Below are 19515 nucleotides of genomic sequence, written 5' to 3' on the forward strand. Positions count from 1 at the left end.
ACTTATCTGAACCTAACCATCACCGAAATCAAAGAATTAGACAATGATAAAATATCCACAAAACGTGCTTACTTCACAATACCTAACCCAACCTAACCTAACCATCACCGAAGTCAGAGAATTCGACATTGCCAAAATATCCACAAAAAGTTCTTATCCTACCAAATTTCACCCATCTGAACCTAACGATCATCGAAATCAAAGAAATGGACATTGCCAAAATATCCACAAAACGTGCTTACCTCACTATACCTTATCCAACCTAACCTAACCATCACCGAAGTCAGAGAATTCGACATTGCCAAAATATCCACAAAAATTTTTTATCCTACAAAACCTCACCCATCTGAACCTAACCATCACCGAAATCAAAGAATTAGACATTGCCAAAATATCCACAAAACGTGCTTACCTCACCATATTTAACCCAACCTAACCTTATCATCACCGAAGTCAAAGAATTCGACATTGCCAAAATATCCACAAAAAGTTCTTATCCTACCAAACCTCTCCCATCTGAACCTAACCATCACTGAAATCAAAGAATTCGACATTGACAAAATATCCACAAAACGTGCTTCCCTCACCATACCTAACCTAACCTAACCTTACCATCACCGAAGTCCGAGAATTCGACATTGCCAAAATATCCACAAAAAGTTCTTATCCTACCAAACCTCACCCATCTGAACCTAACCATCACAGAAATTAAAGAATTAGGCTTGCCAAAATATCCACAAAACGTGTTTACCTCACAATACCTAACCCAACCTAACCATCACCGAAGTCAGAGAATTCGACATTGCCAAAATATCCACAAAAAGTTCTTATCCTACCAAATTTCACCCATCTGAACCTAACGATCATCGAAATCAAAGAAATGGACATTGCCAAAATATCCACAAAACGTGCTTACCTCACTATACCTTATCCAACCTAACCTAACCATCACCGAAGTCAGAGAATTCGACATTGCCAAAATATCCACAAAAATTTTTTATCCTACAAAACCTCACCCATCTGAACCTAACCATCACCGAAATCAAAGAATTAGACATTGCCAAAATATCCACAAAACGTGCTTACCTCACCATATTTAACCCAACCTAACCTTATCATCACCGAAGTCAAAGAATTCGACATTGCCAAAATATCCACAAAAAGTTCTTATCCTACCAAACCTCTCCCATCTGAACCTAACCATCACTGAAATCAAAGAATTCGACATTGACAAAATATCCACAAAACGTGCTTCCCTCACCATACCTAACCCAACCTAACCTTACCATCACCGAAGTCCGAGAATTCGACATTGCCAAAATATCCACAAAAAGTTCTTATCCTACCAAACCTCACCCATCTGAACCTAACCATCACAGAAATTAAAGAATTAGGCTTGCCAAAATATCCACAAAACGTGTTTACCTCACAATACCTAACCCAACCTAACCTAACCATCACCGAAGTCAGAGAATTCGACATTGCCAAAATATCCACAAAAAGTTCTTATCCAACCAAACCTCACTTATCTGAACCTAACCATCACCGAAATCAAAGAATTAGGCTTGACAAAATATCCATAAAACGTGCTTACTTCACAATACCTAACCCAACCTAACCTAACCATCACCGAAGTCAGAGAATTCGACATTGCCAAAATATCCACAAAAAGTTCTTATCCTACAGAACCTCACCCATCTGAACCTAACCATCACCGAAATCAAAGAATTGGACATTGCGAAAATATCCACAAAACGTGCTTACTTCACAATACCTAAACCAACCTAACCTAACCATCACCGAAGTCAGAGAATTCGACATTGCCAAAATATCCACAAAAAGTTCCCTTTCTACCAAACCTCACTTATCTGAACCTAACCATCACTGAAATCAAAGAATTGGACAATGATACAATATCCACAAAACGTGCTTACCTCACAATACCTAACCCAACCTAACCTAACCATCACCGAAGTCAGAGAATTCGACATTGCCAAAATATCCACAAAAAGTTCTTATCCTACCAAACCTCACTTATCTGAACCTAACCATCACCGAAATCAAAGTATTAGACAATGATAAAATATCCACAAAACGTGCTTACTTCACAATACCTAACCCAACCTAACCTAACCATCACCGAAGTCAGAGAATTCGACATTGCCAAAATATCCACAAAAAGTTCTTATCCTACCAAACCTCACTTATCTGAACCTAACCATCACCGAAATCAAAGAATTAGGCTTGACAAAATATCCATAAAATGTGCTTACTTCACAATACCTAACCCAACCTAACCTAACCATCACCGAAGTCAGAGAATTCGACATTGCCAAAATATCCACAAAAAGTTCTTATCCTACCAAACCTCACCCATCTGAACCTAACCATCACCGAAATCAAAGAATTAGGCTTGACAAAATATCCACAAAACGTGCTTACCTCACAATACCAAACCCAACCTAACCTAACCATCACCGAAGTCAGAGAATTCGACAATGCCAAAATATCCACAAAAAGTTCTTATCCTACCAAACCTCACCCATCTGAACCTAACCATCACCGAAATCAAAGAATTAGGCTTGACAAAATATCCATAAAACGTGCTTACCTCACAATACCTAACCCAACCTAACCTAACCATCACCGAAGTCAGAGAATTCGACATTGCCAAAATATCCACAAAAAGTTCTTATCCTACCAAACCTCACCCATCTGAACCTAACCATCACCGAAATCAAAAAATTGGATATTGATAAATAATCCACAAAACGAGTTTACCTCACAATACCTTACCCAACCTAACCTAACCATCACCGAAGTCAGAGAATTCGACATTGCCAAAATATCCACAAAAAGTTCTTATCCTACCAAACCTCACTTATCTGAACCTAACCATCACCGAAATCAAAGAATTAGACAATGATAAAATATCCACAAAACGTGCTTACTTCACAATACCTAACCCAACCTAACCTAACCATCACCGAAGTCAGAGAATTCGACATTGCCAAAATATCCACAAAAAGTTCTTATCCTACCAAACCTCACCCATCTGAGCCTAACCATCAACGAAATTAAAGAATTAGACATTGCCAAAATATCTACAAAACATGCTTACCTCACAGTGCCTAACCCAACCTAACCTAACCATCACCGAAGTCAGAGAATTCGACAATGCCAAAATATCCACAAAAAGTTCTTATCCTACCAAACCTCACCCATCTGAACCTAACCATCACCGAAATTAAAGAATTAGGCTTGCCAAAATATCCACAAAACGTGTTTACCTCACAATACCTAACCCAACCTAACCTAACCATCACCGAAGTCAGAGAATTTGACATTGCCAAAATATCCACAAAAAGTTCTTATCCTACCAAACCTCACCCATCTGAACCTAACCATCACCGAAATCAAGGAATTAGACATTAATAAAATATCCACGAAACGTGCCTTTCTAACAATATCTTATCCAACCTAACCTAACCATCACCGAAGTCAGAGAATTCGACATTGCCAAAATATCCACAAAAAGTTCTTATCCTACAGAACCTCACCCATCTGAACCTAACCATCACCGAAATCAAAGAATTGGACATTGCGAAAATATCCACAAAACGTGCTTACTTCACAATACCTAAACCAACCTAACCTAACCATCACCGAAGTCAGAGAATTCGACATTGCCAAAATATCCACAAAAAGTTCTTATTCTACCAAACCTCACTTATCTGAACCTAACCATCACTGAAATCAAAGAATTGGACAATGATACAATATCCACAAAACGTGCTTACCTCACAATACCTAACCCAACCTAACCTAACCATCACCGAAGTCAGAGAATTCGACATTGCCAAAATATCCACAAAAAGTTCTTATCCTACCAAATTTCACCCATCTGAACCTAACGATCATCGAAATCAAAGAATTGGACATTTCCAAAATATCCACAAAACGTGCTTACCTCACTATACCTTATCCAACCTAACCTAACCATCACCGAAGTCAGAGAATTCGACATTGCCAAAATATCCACAAAAATTTCTTATCCTACAAAACCTCACCCATCTGAACCTAACCATCACCGAAATCAAAGAATTAGACATTGCCAAAATATCCACAAAACGTGCTTACCTCACCATATTTAACCCAACCTAACCTTATCATCACCGAAGTCAAAGAATTCGACATTGCCAAAATATCCACAAAAAGTTCTTATCCTACCAAACCTCTCCCATCTGAACCTAACCATCACTGAAATCAAAGAATTCGACATTGACAAAATATCCACAAAACGTGCTTCCCTCACCATACCTAACCCAACCTAACCTTACCATCACCGAAGTCCGAGAATTCGACATTGCCAAAATATCCACAAAAAGTTCTTATCCTACCAAACCTCACCCATCTGAACCTAACCATCACAGAAATTAAAGAATAAGGCTTGCCAAAATATCCACAAAACGTGTTTACCTCACAATACCTAACCCAACCTAACCTAACCATCACCGAAGTCAGAGAATTCGACATTGCCAAAATATCCACAAAAAGTTCTTATCCTACCAAACCTCACTTATCTGAACCTAACCATCACCGAAATCAAAGAATTAGGCTTAACAAAATATCCATAAAACGTGCTTACTTCACAATACCTAACCCAACCTAACCTAACCATCACCGAAGTCAGAGAATTCGATATTGCCAAAATATCCACAAAAAGTTCTTATCCTACCAAACCTCACCCATCTGAACCTAACCATCACCGAAATCAAAAAATTAGGCTTGACAAAAAATCCACAAAACGTGCGTACCTCACAATACCTAAACTAACCTAACCTAACCATCACCGAAGTCAGAGAGTTCGACAATGCCAAAATATCCACAAAAAGTTCTTATCCTACCAAACCTCACCCATCTGAACCTAACCATCACCGAAATCAAAGAATTGGATATTGATAAATAATCCACAAAACGAGTTTACCTCACAATACCTAACCCAACCTAACCTAACCATCACCGAAGTCAGAGAATTCGACATTGCCAAAATATCCACAAAAAGTTCTTATCCTACCAAACCTCACTTATCTGAACCTAACCATCACCGAAATCAAAGAATTACACAATGATAAAATATCCACAAAACGTGCTTACTTCACAATACCTAACCCAACCTAACCTAACCATCACCGAAGTCAGAGAATTCGACATTGCCAAAATATCCACAAAAAGTTCTTATCCTACCAAACCTCACCCATCTGAACCTAACCATCACCGAAATCAAAGAATTGGATATTGATAAATAATCCACAAAACGAGTTTACCTCACAATACCTAACCCAACCTAACCTAACCATCACCGAAGTCAGAGAATTCGACATTGCCAAAATATCCACAAAAAGTTCTTATCCTACCAAACCTCACTTATCTGAACCTAACCATCACCGAAATCAAAGAATTAGACAATGATAAAATATCCACAAAACGTGCCTTCTTCACAATACCTAACCCAACCTAACCTAACCATCACCGAAGTCAGAGAATTCGACATTGCCAAAATATCCACAAAAAGTTCTTATCCTACCAAACCTCACCCATCTGAACCTAACCATCACCGAAATCAAAGAATTGGATATTGATAAATAATCCACAAAACGAGTTTACCTCACAATACTTAACCCAACCTAACCTAACCATCACCGAAGTCAGAGAATTCGACATTGCCAAAATATCCACAAAAAGTTCTTATCCTACCAAACCTCACTTATTTGAACCTAACCATCACCGAAATCAAAGAATTAGGCTTGACAAAATATCCATAAAACGAGCTTACTTCACAATACCTAACCCAACCTAACCTAACCATCACCGAAGTCAGAGAATTCGACATTGCCAAAATATCCACAAAAAGTTCTTATCCTACCAAACCTCACCCATCTGAACCTAACCATCACCGAAATCAAAGAATTGGACATTAATAAAATATCCACGAAACGTGCCTTTCTCACAATATCTTATCCAACCTAACCTAACCATCACCGAAGTCAGAGAATTCGACATTGCCAAAATATCCACAAAAAGTTCTTATCCTACAGAATCTCACCCATCTGAACCTAACCATCACCGAAATCAAAGAATTGGACATTGCGAAAATATCCACAAAACGTGCTTACTTCACAATACCTAAACCAACCTAACCTAACCATCACCGAAGTCAGAGAATTCGACATTGCCAAAATATCCACAAAAAGTTCTTATCCTACCAAACCTCACTTATCTGAACCTAACCATCACCGAAATCAAAGAATTAGGCTTGACAAAATATCCATAAAACGTGCTTACTTCACAATACCTAACCCAACCTAACCTAACCATCACCGAAGTCAGAGAATTCGACATTGCCAAAATATCCACAAAAAGTTCTTATCCTACCAAACCTCACCCATCTGAACCTAACCATCACCGAAATCAAAGAATTGGATATTGATAAATAATCCACAAAACGAGTTTACCTCACAATACCTAACCCAACCTAACCTAACCATCACCGAAGTCAGAGAATTCGACATTGCCAAAATATCCACAAAAAGTTCTTATCCTACCAAACCTCACTTATCTGAACCTAACCATCACCGAAATCAAAGAATTACACAATGATAAAATATCCACAAAACGTGCTTACTTCACAATACCTAACCCAACCTAACCTAACCATCACCGAAGTCAGAGAATTCGACATTGCCAAAATATCCACAAAAAGTTCTTATCCTACCAAACCTCACCCATCTGAACCTAACCATCACCGAAATCAAAGAATTGGATATTGATAAATAATCCACAAAACGAGTTTACCTCACAATACCTAACCCAACCTAACCTAACCATCACCGAAGTCAGAGAATTCGACATTGCCAAAATATCCACAAAAAGTTCTTATCCTACCAAACCTCACTTATCTGAACCTAACCCTCACCGAAATCAAAGAATTAGACAATGATAAAATATCCACAAAACGTGCTTACTTCACAATACCTAACCCAACCTAACCTAACCATCACCGAAGTCAGAGAATTCGACATTGCCAAAATATCCACAAAAAGTTCTTATCCTACCAAACCTCACCCATCTGAACCTAACCATCACCGAAATCAAAGAATTGGATATTGATAAATAATCCACAAAACGAGTTTACCTCACAATACTTAACCCAACCTAACCTAACCATCACCGAAGTCAGAGAATTCGACATTGCCAAAATATCCACAAAAAGTTCTTATCCTACCAAACCTCACTTATTTGAACCTAACCATCACCGAAATCAAAGAATTAGGCTTGACAAAATATCCATAAAACGAGCTTACTTCACAATACCTAACCCAACCTAACCTAACCATCACCGAAGTCAGAGAATTCGACATTGCCAAAATATCCACAAAAAGTTCTTATCCTACCAAACCTCACCCATCTGAACCTAACCATCACCGAAATCAAAGAATTGGACATTAATAAAATATCCACGAAACGTGCCTTTCTCACAATATCTTATCCAACCTAACCTAACCATCACCGAAGTCAGAGAATTCGACATTGCCAAAATATCCACAAAAAGTTCTTATCCTACAGAATCTCACCCATCTGAACCTAACCATCACCGAAATCAAAGAATTGGACATTGCGAAAATATCCACAAAACGTGCTTACTTCACAATACCTAAACCAACCTAACCTAACCATCACCGAAGTCAGAGAATTCGACATTGCCAAAATATCCACAAAAAGTTCTTATCCTACCAAACCTCACTTATCTGAACCTAACCATCACCGAAATCAAAGAATTAGGCTTGACAAAATATCCATAAAACGTGCTTACTTCACAATACCTAACCCAACCTAACCTAACCATCACCGAAGTCAGAGAATTCGACATTGCCAAAATATCCACAAAAAGTTCTTATCCTACCAAACCTCACCCATCTGAACCTAACCATCACCGAAATCAAAGAATTGGATATTGATAAATAATCCACAAAACGAGTTTACCTCACAATACCTAACCCAACCTAACCTAACCATCACCGAAGTCAGAGAATTCGACATTGCCAAAATATCCACAAAAAGTTCTTATCCTACCAAACCTCACTTATCTGAACCTAACCATCACCGAAATCAAAGAATTACACAATGATAAAATATCCACAAAACGTGCTTACTTCACAATACCTAACCCAACCTAACCTAACCATCACCGAAGTCAGAGAATTCGACATTGCCAAAATATCCACAAAAAGTTCTTATCCTACCAAACCTCACCCATCTGAACCTAACCATCACCGAAATCAAAGAATTGGATATTGATAAATAATCCACAAAACGAGTTTACCTCACAATACCTAACCCAACCTAACCTAACCATCACCGAAGTCAGAGAATTCGACATTGCCAAAATATCCACAAAAAGTTCTTATCCTACCAAACCTCACTTATCTGAACCTAACCCTCACCGAAATCAAAGAATTAGACAATGATAAAATATCCACAAAACGTGCTTACTTCACAATACCTAACCCAACCTAACCTAACCATCACCGAAGTCAGAGAATTCGACATTGCCAAAATATCCACAAAAAGTTCTTATCCTACCAAACCTCACCCATCTGAACCTAACCATCACCGAAATCAAAGAATTGGATATTGATAAATAATCCACAAAACGAGTTTACCTCACAATACCTAACCCAACCTAACCTAACCATCACCGAAGTCAGAGAATTCGACATTGCCAAAATATCCACAAAAAGTTCTTATCCTACCAAACCTCACTTATTTGAACCTAACCATCACCGAAATCAAAGAATTAGGCTTGACAAAATATCCATAAAACGTGCTTACTTCACAATACCTAACCCAACCTAACCTAACCATCACCGAAGTCAGAGAATTCGACATTGCCAAAATATCCACAAAAAGTTCTTATCCTACCAAACCTCACCCATCTGAACCTAACCATCACCGAAATCAAAGAATTGGACATTAATAAAATATCCACGAAACGTGCCTTTCTCACAATATCTTATCCAACCTAACCTAACCATCACCGAAGTCAGAGAATTCGACATTGCCAAAATATCCACAAAAAGTTCTTATCCTACAGAACCTCACCCATCTGAACCTAACCATCACCGAAATCAAAGAATTGGACATTGCGAAAATATCCACAAAACGTGCTTACTTCACAATACCTAAACCAACCTAACCTAACCATCACCGAAGTCAGAGAATTCGACATTGCCAAAATATCCACAAAAAGTTCTTATTCTACCAAACCTCACTTATCTGAACCTAACCATCACTGAAATCAAAGAATTGGACAATGATACAATATCCACAAAACGTGCTTACCTCACAATACCTAACCCAACCTAACCTAACCATCACCGAAGTCAGAGAATTCGACATTGCCAAAATATCCACAAAAAGTTCTTATCCTACCAAATTTCACCCATCTGAACCTAACGATCATCGAAATCAAAGAATTGGACATTGCCAAAATATCCACAAAACGTGCTTACCTCACTATACCTTATCCAACCTAACCTAACCATCACCGAAGTCAGAGAATTCGACATTGCCAAAATATCCACAAAAATTTCTTATCCTACAAAACCTCACCCATCTGAACCTAACCATCACCGAAATCAAAGAATTAGACATTGCCAAAATATCCACAAAACGTGCTTACCTCACCATATTTAACCCAACCTAACCTTACCATCACCGAAGTCCGAGAATTCGACATTGCCAAAATATCCACAAAAAGTTCTTATCCTACCAAACCTCACCCATCTGAACCTAACCATCACAGAAATTAAAGAATAAGGCTTGCCAAAATATCCACAAAACGTGTTTACCTCACAATACCTAACCCAACCTAACCTAACCATCACCGAAGTCAGAGAATTCGACATTGCCAAAATATCCACAAAAAGTTCTTATCCTACCAAACCTCACTTATCTGAACCTAACCATCACCGAAATCAAAGAATTAGGCTTGACAAAATATCCATAAAACGTGCTTACTTCACAATACCTAACCCAACCTAACCTAACCATCACCGAAGTCAGAGAATTCGACATTGCCAAAATATCCACAAAAAGTTCTTATCCTACCAAACCTCACCCATCTGAACCTAACCATCACCGAAATCAAAAAATTAGGCTTGACAAAAAATCCACAAAACGTGCGTACCTCACAATACCTAACCTAACCTAACCTAACCATCACCGAAGTCAGAGAGTTCGACAATGCCAAAATATCCACAAAAAGTTCTTATCCTACCAAACCTCACCCATCTGAACCTAACCATCACCGAAATCAAAGAATTAGGCTTGACAAAATATCCATAAAACGTGCTTACCTCACAATACCTAACCCAACCTAACCTAACCATCACCGAAGTCAGAGAATTCGACATTGCCAAAATATCCACAAAAAGTTCTTATCCTACAAAACCTCACCCATCTGAACCTAACCATCACCGAAATCAAAGAATTGGATATTGATAAATAATCCACAAAACGAGTTTACCTCACAATACCTAACCCAACCTAACCTTACCATCACCGAAGTCAGAGAATTCGACATTGCCAAAATATCCACAAAAAGTTCTTATCCTACCAAACCTCACTTATCTGAACCTAACCATCACCGAAATCAAAGAATTAGACAATGATAAAATATCCACAAAACGTGCTTACTTCACAATACCTAACCCAACCTAACCTAACCATCACCGAAGTCAGAGAATTCGACATTGCCAAAATATCCACAAAAAGTTCTTATCCTACCAAACCTCACCCATCTGAACCTAACCATCACCGAAATCAAAGAATTGGATATTGATAAATAATCCACAAAACGAGTTTACCTCACAATACCTAACCCAACCTAACCTAACCATCACCGAAGTCAGAGAATTCGACATTGCCAAAATATCCACAAAAAGTTCTTATCCTACCAAACCTCACTTATCTGAACCTAACCATCACCGAAATCAAAGAATTAGACAATGATAAAATATCCACAAAACGTGCTTACTTCACAATACCTAACCCAACCTAACCTAACTATCACCGAAGTCAGAGAATTCGACATTGCCAAAATATCCACAAAAAGTTCTTATCCTACCAAACCTCACCCATCTGAACCTAACCATCACCGAAATCAAAGAATTAGACATTGCCAAAATATCCACAAAACGTGCTTACCTCACCATATTTAACCCAACCTAACCTTATCATCACCGAAGTCAAAGAATTCGACATTGCCAAAATATCCACAAAAAGTACTTATCCTACCAAACCTCTCCCAACTGAACCTAACCATCACTGAAATCAAAAAATTCGACATTGCCAAAATATCCACAAAACGTGCTTCCCTCACCATACCTAACCCAACCTAACCTTACCATCACCGAAGTCCGAGAATTCGACATTGCCAAAATATCCACAAAAAAGTTCTTATCCTACCAAACCTCACCCATCTGAACCTAACCATCACCGAAATTAAAGAATTAGGCTTGCCAAAATATCCACAAAACGTGTTTACCTCACAATACCTAACCCAACCTAACCTAACCATCACCGAAGTCAGAGAATTCGACATTGCCAAAATATCCACAAAAAGTTCTTATCCTACCAAACCTCACCCATCTGAACCTAACCATCACCGAAATTAAAGAATTAGGCTTGCCAAAATATCCACAAAACGTGTTTACCTCACAATACCTAACCCAACCTAACCTAACCATCACCGAAGTCAGAGAATTCGACATTGCCAAAATATCCACAAAAAGTTCTTATCCTACCAAACCTCACTTATCTGAACCTAACCATCACCGAAATCAAAGAATTAGACAATGATAAAATATCCACAAAACGTGCTTACCTCACAATACCTAACCCAACCTAACCTAACCATCACCGAAGTCAGAGAATTCGACATTGCCAAAATATCCACAAAAAGTTCTTATCCTACCAAACCTCACTTATCTGAACCTAACCATCACCGAAATCAAAGAATTAGACAATGATAAAATATCCACAAAACGTGCTTACCTCACAATACCTAACCCAACCTAACCTAACCATCACCGAAGTCAGAGAATTCGACATTGCCAAAATATCCACAAAAAGTTCTTATCCTACCAAACCTCTCCCATCTGAGCCTAACCATCAACAAAATTAAAGAATTAGACATTGCCAAAATATCTACAAAACATGTTTACCTCACAGTACCTAACCCAACCTAACCTAACCATCACCGAAGTCAGAGAATTCGACAATGCCAAAATATCCACAAAAAGTTCTTATCCTACCAAACCTCACCCATCTGAACCTAACCATCACCGAAATCAAAGAATTAGGCTTGACAAAATATCCACAAAACGTGTTTACCTCACAATACCTAACCCAACCTAACCTAACCATCACCGAAGTCAGAGAATTCGACAATGCCAAAATATCCACAAAAAGTTCTTATCCTAACAAACCTCACCCATCTGAACCTAACCATCACCGAAATCAAAGAATAAGGCTTGACAAAATATCCACAAAACGTGCTTACCTCACAATACCTAACCCAACCTAACCTTACCATCACCGAAGTCAGAGAATTCGACATTGCCAAAATATCCACAAAAAGTTCTTATCCTACCAAACCTCACTTATCTGAACCTAACCATCACCGAAATCAAAGAATTAGACAATGATAAAATATCCACAAAACGTGCTTACTTCACAATACCTAACCCAACCTAACCTAACCATCACCGAAGTCAGAGAATTCGACATTGCCAAAATATCCACAAAAAGTTCTTATCCTACCAAACCTCACCCATCTGAACCTAACCATCACCGAAATCAAAGAATTGGACATTGCCAAAATATTCACAAAACGTACTTACCTCACAATACCTAACCCAACCTAACCTAACCATCACCGAAGTCAGAGAATTCGACATTGCCAAAATATCCACAAAAAGTTCTTATCCTACCAAACCTCACCCATCTGAGCCTAACTATCAACGAAATTAAAGAATTAGACATTGCCAAAATATCTACAAAACATGCTTACCTCACAGTACCTAACCCAACCTAACCTGACCATCACCGAAGTCAGAGAATTCGACAATGCCAAAATATCCACAAAAAGTTCTTATCCTACCAAACCTCACCCATCTGAACCTAACCATCACCGAAATTAAAGAATTCGACAATGCCAAAATATCCACAAAAAGTTCTTATCCTACCAAACCTCACCCATTTGAACCTAACCATCACCGAAATCAAAGAATTAGGCTTGACAAAATATCCACAAAACGTGCTTACCTCACTATACCTTATCCAACCTAACCTAACCATCACCGAAGTTAGAGAATTCGACATTGCCAAAATATCCACAAAAAGTTCTTATCCTACCAAACCTTAACCATCTGAACCTAACCATCACCGAAATCAAAGAATTGGACATTGTAAAATATCCACAAAACGTGCTTACCTCACAATACCTAACCCAACCTAACCTAACCATCACCGAAGTCAGAGAATCCAACATTGCCAAAATATCCAAAAAAAATTAATACCCCACCAAACCTAAGCATCTGAACCTAACCATCACCGAAATCGAATTAATGGACATTGCTAAAATATCCACAAAACGAGCTTTCCTCACTATACCTTATCCAACCTAACCTAACCATCACCGAAGTCAGAGAATTCGACATTGCCAAAATATCCACAAAAAGTTCTTATCCTACCAAACCTCACTTATCTGAACCTAACCATCACCGAAATCAAAGAATTGGACAATGATAAAATATCCACAAAACGGGCTTACCTCACAATACCTAACCCAACCTAACCTAACCATCACCGAAATTAAAGAATTAGGCATTGCCAAAATATCCACGAAACGTGCTTACCTCACAATACCTAACCCAACCTAACCTAACAATCACCGAAGTCAGAGAAATCGATATTGCCAAAATATCCACAAAAAGTTCTTATCCTACCAAACCTCACCCATCTGAGCCTTACCATCAACGAAATTAAAGAATAAGACATTGCCAAAATATCTACAAAACATGCTTACCTCACAGTACCTAACCCAACCTAACCTAACCATCACCGAAGTCAGAGAATTCGACATTGCCAAAATATCCACAAAAAGTTCTTATCCTACCAAACCTCACCCATCTGAGCCTAACCATCAACGAAATTAAAGAATTAGACATTGCCAAAATATCTACAAAACATGTTTACCTCAAAGTACCTAACCCAACCTAACCTAACCATCACTGAAGTCAGAGAATTCGACAATGCCAAAATATCCACAAAAAGTTCTTATCCTACCAAACCTCACCCATCTGAACCTAACCATCACCGAAATCAAAGAATTAGGCTTGACAAAATATCCACAAAACGTGCTTACCTCACAATACCTAACCCAACCTAACCTAACCATCACCGAAGTCAGAGAATTCGACATTGCCAAAATATCCACAAAAAGTTCTTATCCTACAAAACCTCACCCATCTGAACCTAACCATCAACGAAATTAAAGAATTAGACATTGCCAAAATATCAACAAAACATGCTTACCTCACAGTACCTAACCCAACCTAACCTAACCATCACCGAAGTCAGAAAATCCAACATTGCCAAAATATCCAAAAAAAATTAATACCCCACCAAACCTAAGCATCTGAACCTAACCATCACCGAAATCGAATTAATGGACATTGCCAAAATATCCACAAAACGAGCTTTCCTCACTATACCTTATCCAACCTAACCTAACCATCACCGAAGTCAGAGAATTCGACATTGCCAAAATATCCACAAAAAGTTCTTATCCTACCAAACCTCACTTATCTGAACCTAACCATCACCGAAATCAAAGAATTGGACAATGATAAAATATCCACACAACGGGCTTACCTCACAATACCTAACCCAACCTAACCTAACCATCACCGAAATTAAAGAATTAGGCATTGCCAAAATATCCACGAAACGTGCTTACCTCACAATACCTAACCCAACCTAACCTAACCATCACCGAAGTCAGAGAATTCGACATTGCCAAAATATCCACAAAAAGTTCTTATCCTACCAAACCTCACTTATCTGAACCTAACCATCACCGAAATCAAAGAATTGGACAATGATAAAATATCCACAAAACGGGCTTACCTCACAATACCTAACCCAACCTAACCTAACCATCACCGAAATTAAAGAATTAGGCATTGCCAAAATATCCACGAAACGTGCTTACCTCACAATACCTAACCCAACCTAACCTAACCATCACCGAAGTCAGAGAATTCGACATTGCCAAAATATCCACAAAAAGTTCTTATCCTACCAAACCTCACTTATCTGAACCTAACTATCACCGAAATCAAAGAATTGGACAATGATAAAATATCCACAAAACGTGCTTACCTCACAATACCTAACCCAACCTAACCTAACAATCACCGAAGTCAGAGAAATCGATATTGCCAAAATATCCACAAAAAGTTCTTATCCTACCAAACCTCACCCATCTGAGCCTAACCATCAACGAAATTTAAGAATAAGACATTGCCAAAATATCTACAAAACATGCTTACCTCACAGTACCTAACCCAACCTAACCTAACCATCACCGAAGTCAGAGAATTCGACATTGCCAAAATATCCACAAAAAGTTCTTATCCTACCAAACCTCACCCATCTGAGCCTAACCATCAACGAAATTAAAGAATTAGACATTGCCAAAATATCTACAAAACATGTTTACCTCAAAGTACCTAACCCAACCTAACCTAACCATCACTGAAGTCAGAGAATTCGACAATGCCAAAATATCCACAAAAAGTTCTTATCCTACCAAACCTCACCCATCTGAACCTTACCATCACTGAAATCAAAGAATTAGGCTTGACAAAATATCCACAAAACGTGCTTACCTCACAATACCTAACCCAACCTAACCTAACCATCACCGAAGTCAGAGAATTCGACATTGCCAAAATATCCACAAAAAGTTCTTATCCTACAAAACCTCACCCATCTGAACCTAACCATCACCGAAATCAAAGAAATGGACATTGATAAATAATCCACAAAACGTGCTTACCTCACAATACCTAACCCAACCTAACCTAACCATCACCGAAGTCAGAGAAATCGATATTGCCAAAATATCCACAAAAAGTTCTTATCCTACCAAACCTCACCCATCTGAGCCTAACCATCAACGAAATTAAAGAATTAGACATTGCCAAAATATCTACAAAACATGCTTACCTCACAGTACCTAACCCAACCTAACCTAACCATCACCGAAGTCAGAAAATCCAACATTGCCAAAATATCCAAAAAAAATTAATACCCCACCAAACCTAAGCATCTGAACCTAACCATCACCGAAATCGAATTAATGGACATTGCCAAAATATCCACAAAACGAGCTTTCCTCACTATACCTTATCCAACCTAACCTAACCATCACCGAAGTCAGAGAATTCGACATTGCCAAAATATCCACAAAAAGTTCTTATCCTACCAAACCTCACTTATCTGAACCTAACTATCACCGAAATCAAAGAATTGGACAATGCTAAAATATCCACAAAACGTGCTTACCTCACAATACCTAACCCAACCTAACCAAACAATCACCAAAGTCAGAGAATTCGACATTGCCAAAATATCCACAAAAAGTTTTTATCCTACCAAACCTCACCCATTTGAGCCTAACCATCAACGAAATTAAAGAATTAGACATTGCCAAAATATCTACAAAACATGCTTACCTCACAGTACCTAACCCAACTTAACCTAACCATCACCGAAGTCAGAGAATTCGACAATGCCAAAATATCCACAAAAAGTTTTTATCCTACCAAACATCACCCATCTGAACCTAACCATCACCGTAATCAAAGAAATCAACATTGCCATAATATCCACAAAACGTGCTTATCTCACAATACCTAACCCAACCTAACCTAACCATCACCGAAGTCAGAGATGTTGACATTGCCAAAATATCCACAAAAAGTTCTTATCCTACCAAACCTCACCCATCTGAACCTAACCATCACCGAAATCAAAGAATTGGACATTTCTTAAATATTCACAAAATGTGCTTACTTCACAATACCTAATCCAACCTAACCTAACCATCACCGAAGTCAGAAAATTTGACATTGCCAAAATATCCACAAAAAGTTCTTATCCGACCAAACCTCACCCATCTGAACCTAACCATCACCGAAATCTAAGAATTGGACATTGCCAAAATATCTACAAAACGTGCTTACCTCACAATACCATACCCAAACTAACCTTACCATCACCGAAGTCAGAGAATTCGACATTGACAAAATATCCACAAAAAGTTCTTATCCTACCAAACCTCACCCATCTGAACCTAACCATCACCGAAATCAAAGAATTAGACATTGCCAAAATATCCACAAAACGTGCTTACCTCACCATATCTAACTTAACCTAACCTTACCATCACCGAAGTCAAAGAATTCAACATTGCCAAAATATCCACAAAAAGTTCTTATCCTACCAAACATCTCCCATCTGAACCTAACCATCACCGAAATCAAAGATTCGGACATTGCCAAAATATCCACAAAACGTGCTTACCTCACAATACCTAACCCAACCTAACCTAACCATCACCGAAGTTAGAGAATTAGACATTGCCAAAATATCCACAAAAAGTTCTTATCCTACCAAACCTCACCCATCTGAACCTAACCATCACCGAAATTAAAGAATTGGACATTGCCAAAATATTCACAAAACATGCTTACTTCACAATATTTAACCCAACCTAACCTAACCATCACCAAAGTCAGAGAATTCGACATTGCCAAAATATCCACAAAAAGTTCTTATCCTACCAAACCTCACCCATCTGAACCTAACCATCACCGAAATTAAAGAATTAGACATTACCAAAATATCCACAAAACGTGCTTACCTCACCATACCTAATCTAACCTAACCTAACCATCACCAAAGTCAAAGAGTTTGACATTGCCAAAATATCCACAAAAAGTTATTACCCCACCAAACCTCACCCATCTGAACCTTACCATCACCGAAATCAAATAAATTGGACATTGCCAAAATATCCACAAAACATGCTTTTTCACCGTACCTAACCTAACCTAAGCTAACCATCACCGAAGTCAGAGAATTCGACATTGCCAAAATATCCACAAAAAGTTCTTATCCTAACAAACCTCACCCATCTGAACCTTACCATCACCGAAATCAAAGAATAAGACATTGCCAAAATATCCACAAAACGTGCGTACCTCACAATACCTAACCCAACCTAACCTTACCATCACCAAAGTCAGAGATTTTGACATTGCCAAAATATCCACAAAAAGTTTTTATCCTACCAAACCTCACCCATCTGAACCTAACCATCACCGTAATCAAAGAATTAAACATTGCCATAATATCCACAAAACGTGCTTATCTCACAATACCTAACCCAACCTAACCTAACCATCACCGAAGTCAGAGATTTCGACATTGCCAAAATATCCACAAAAAGTTCTTATCCTACCAAACCTCACCAATCTGAACCTAACAATCACCGAAATCAAAGAATTGGACATTGCCAAAATATCCACAAAACGTTCTTACTTCACAATACCTAATGCAATCTAACCTAACCATCACCGAAGTCAGAAAATTCGACATTGCCAAAATATCCACAAAAAGTTCTTATCCGACCAAACCTCACCCATCTGAACCTAATCATCACCGAAATCTAAGAATTGGATATTGCCAAAATATCCACAAAACGTGCTTACCTCACAATACCATACCCAACCTAACCTAACCATCACCGAAGTCAGAGAATTCGACATTGACAAAATATCCACAAAAAGTTCTTATCCTACCAAACCTCACCCATCTGAACCTAACCATCACCGAAATCAAAGAATTGGACATTGCCAAAATATCCACAAAACGTGCTTAACTCACCATACCTAACTTAACCTAACCTTACCATCACCGAAGTCAAAGAATTCTACATTGCCAAAATATCCACAAAAAGTTCTTATCCTACCAAACATCTCCCATCTGAACCTAACCTTCACCGAAATCAAAGATTTAGACATTGCCAAAATATCCACAAAACGTGCTTACTTCACAATAACTAACCCAACCTAACCTAACCATCACCGAAGTCAGAGAATTCGACATTGCCAAAATATCCACAAAAAGTTCTTATCCTACCAAACCTCACTTATCTGAACCTAACCATCACCGAAATCAAAGAATTAGACAATGATAAAATATCCACAAAACGTGCTTACTTCACAATACCTAACCCAACCTAACCTAACCATCACCGAAGTCAGAGAATTCGACATTGCCAAAATATCCACAAAAAGTTCTTATCCTACCAAACCT

Source organism: Arctopsyche grandis, unplaced genomic scaffold (genome assembly GCF_051622035.1).
Source record: "Arctopsyche grandis isolate Sample6627 unplaced genomic scaffold, ASM5162203v2 HiC_scaffold_32, whole genome shotgun sequence".
NCBI lineage: Eukaryota > Metazoa > Arthropoda > Insecta > Trichoptera > Hydropsychidae > Arctopsyche > Arctopsyche grandis.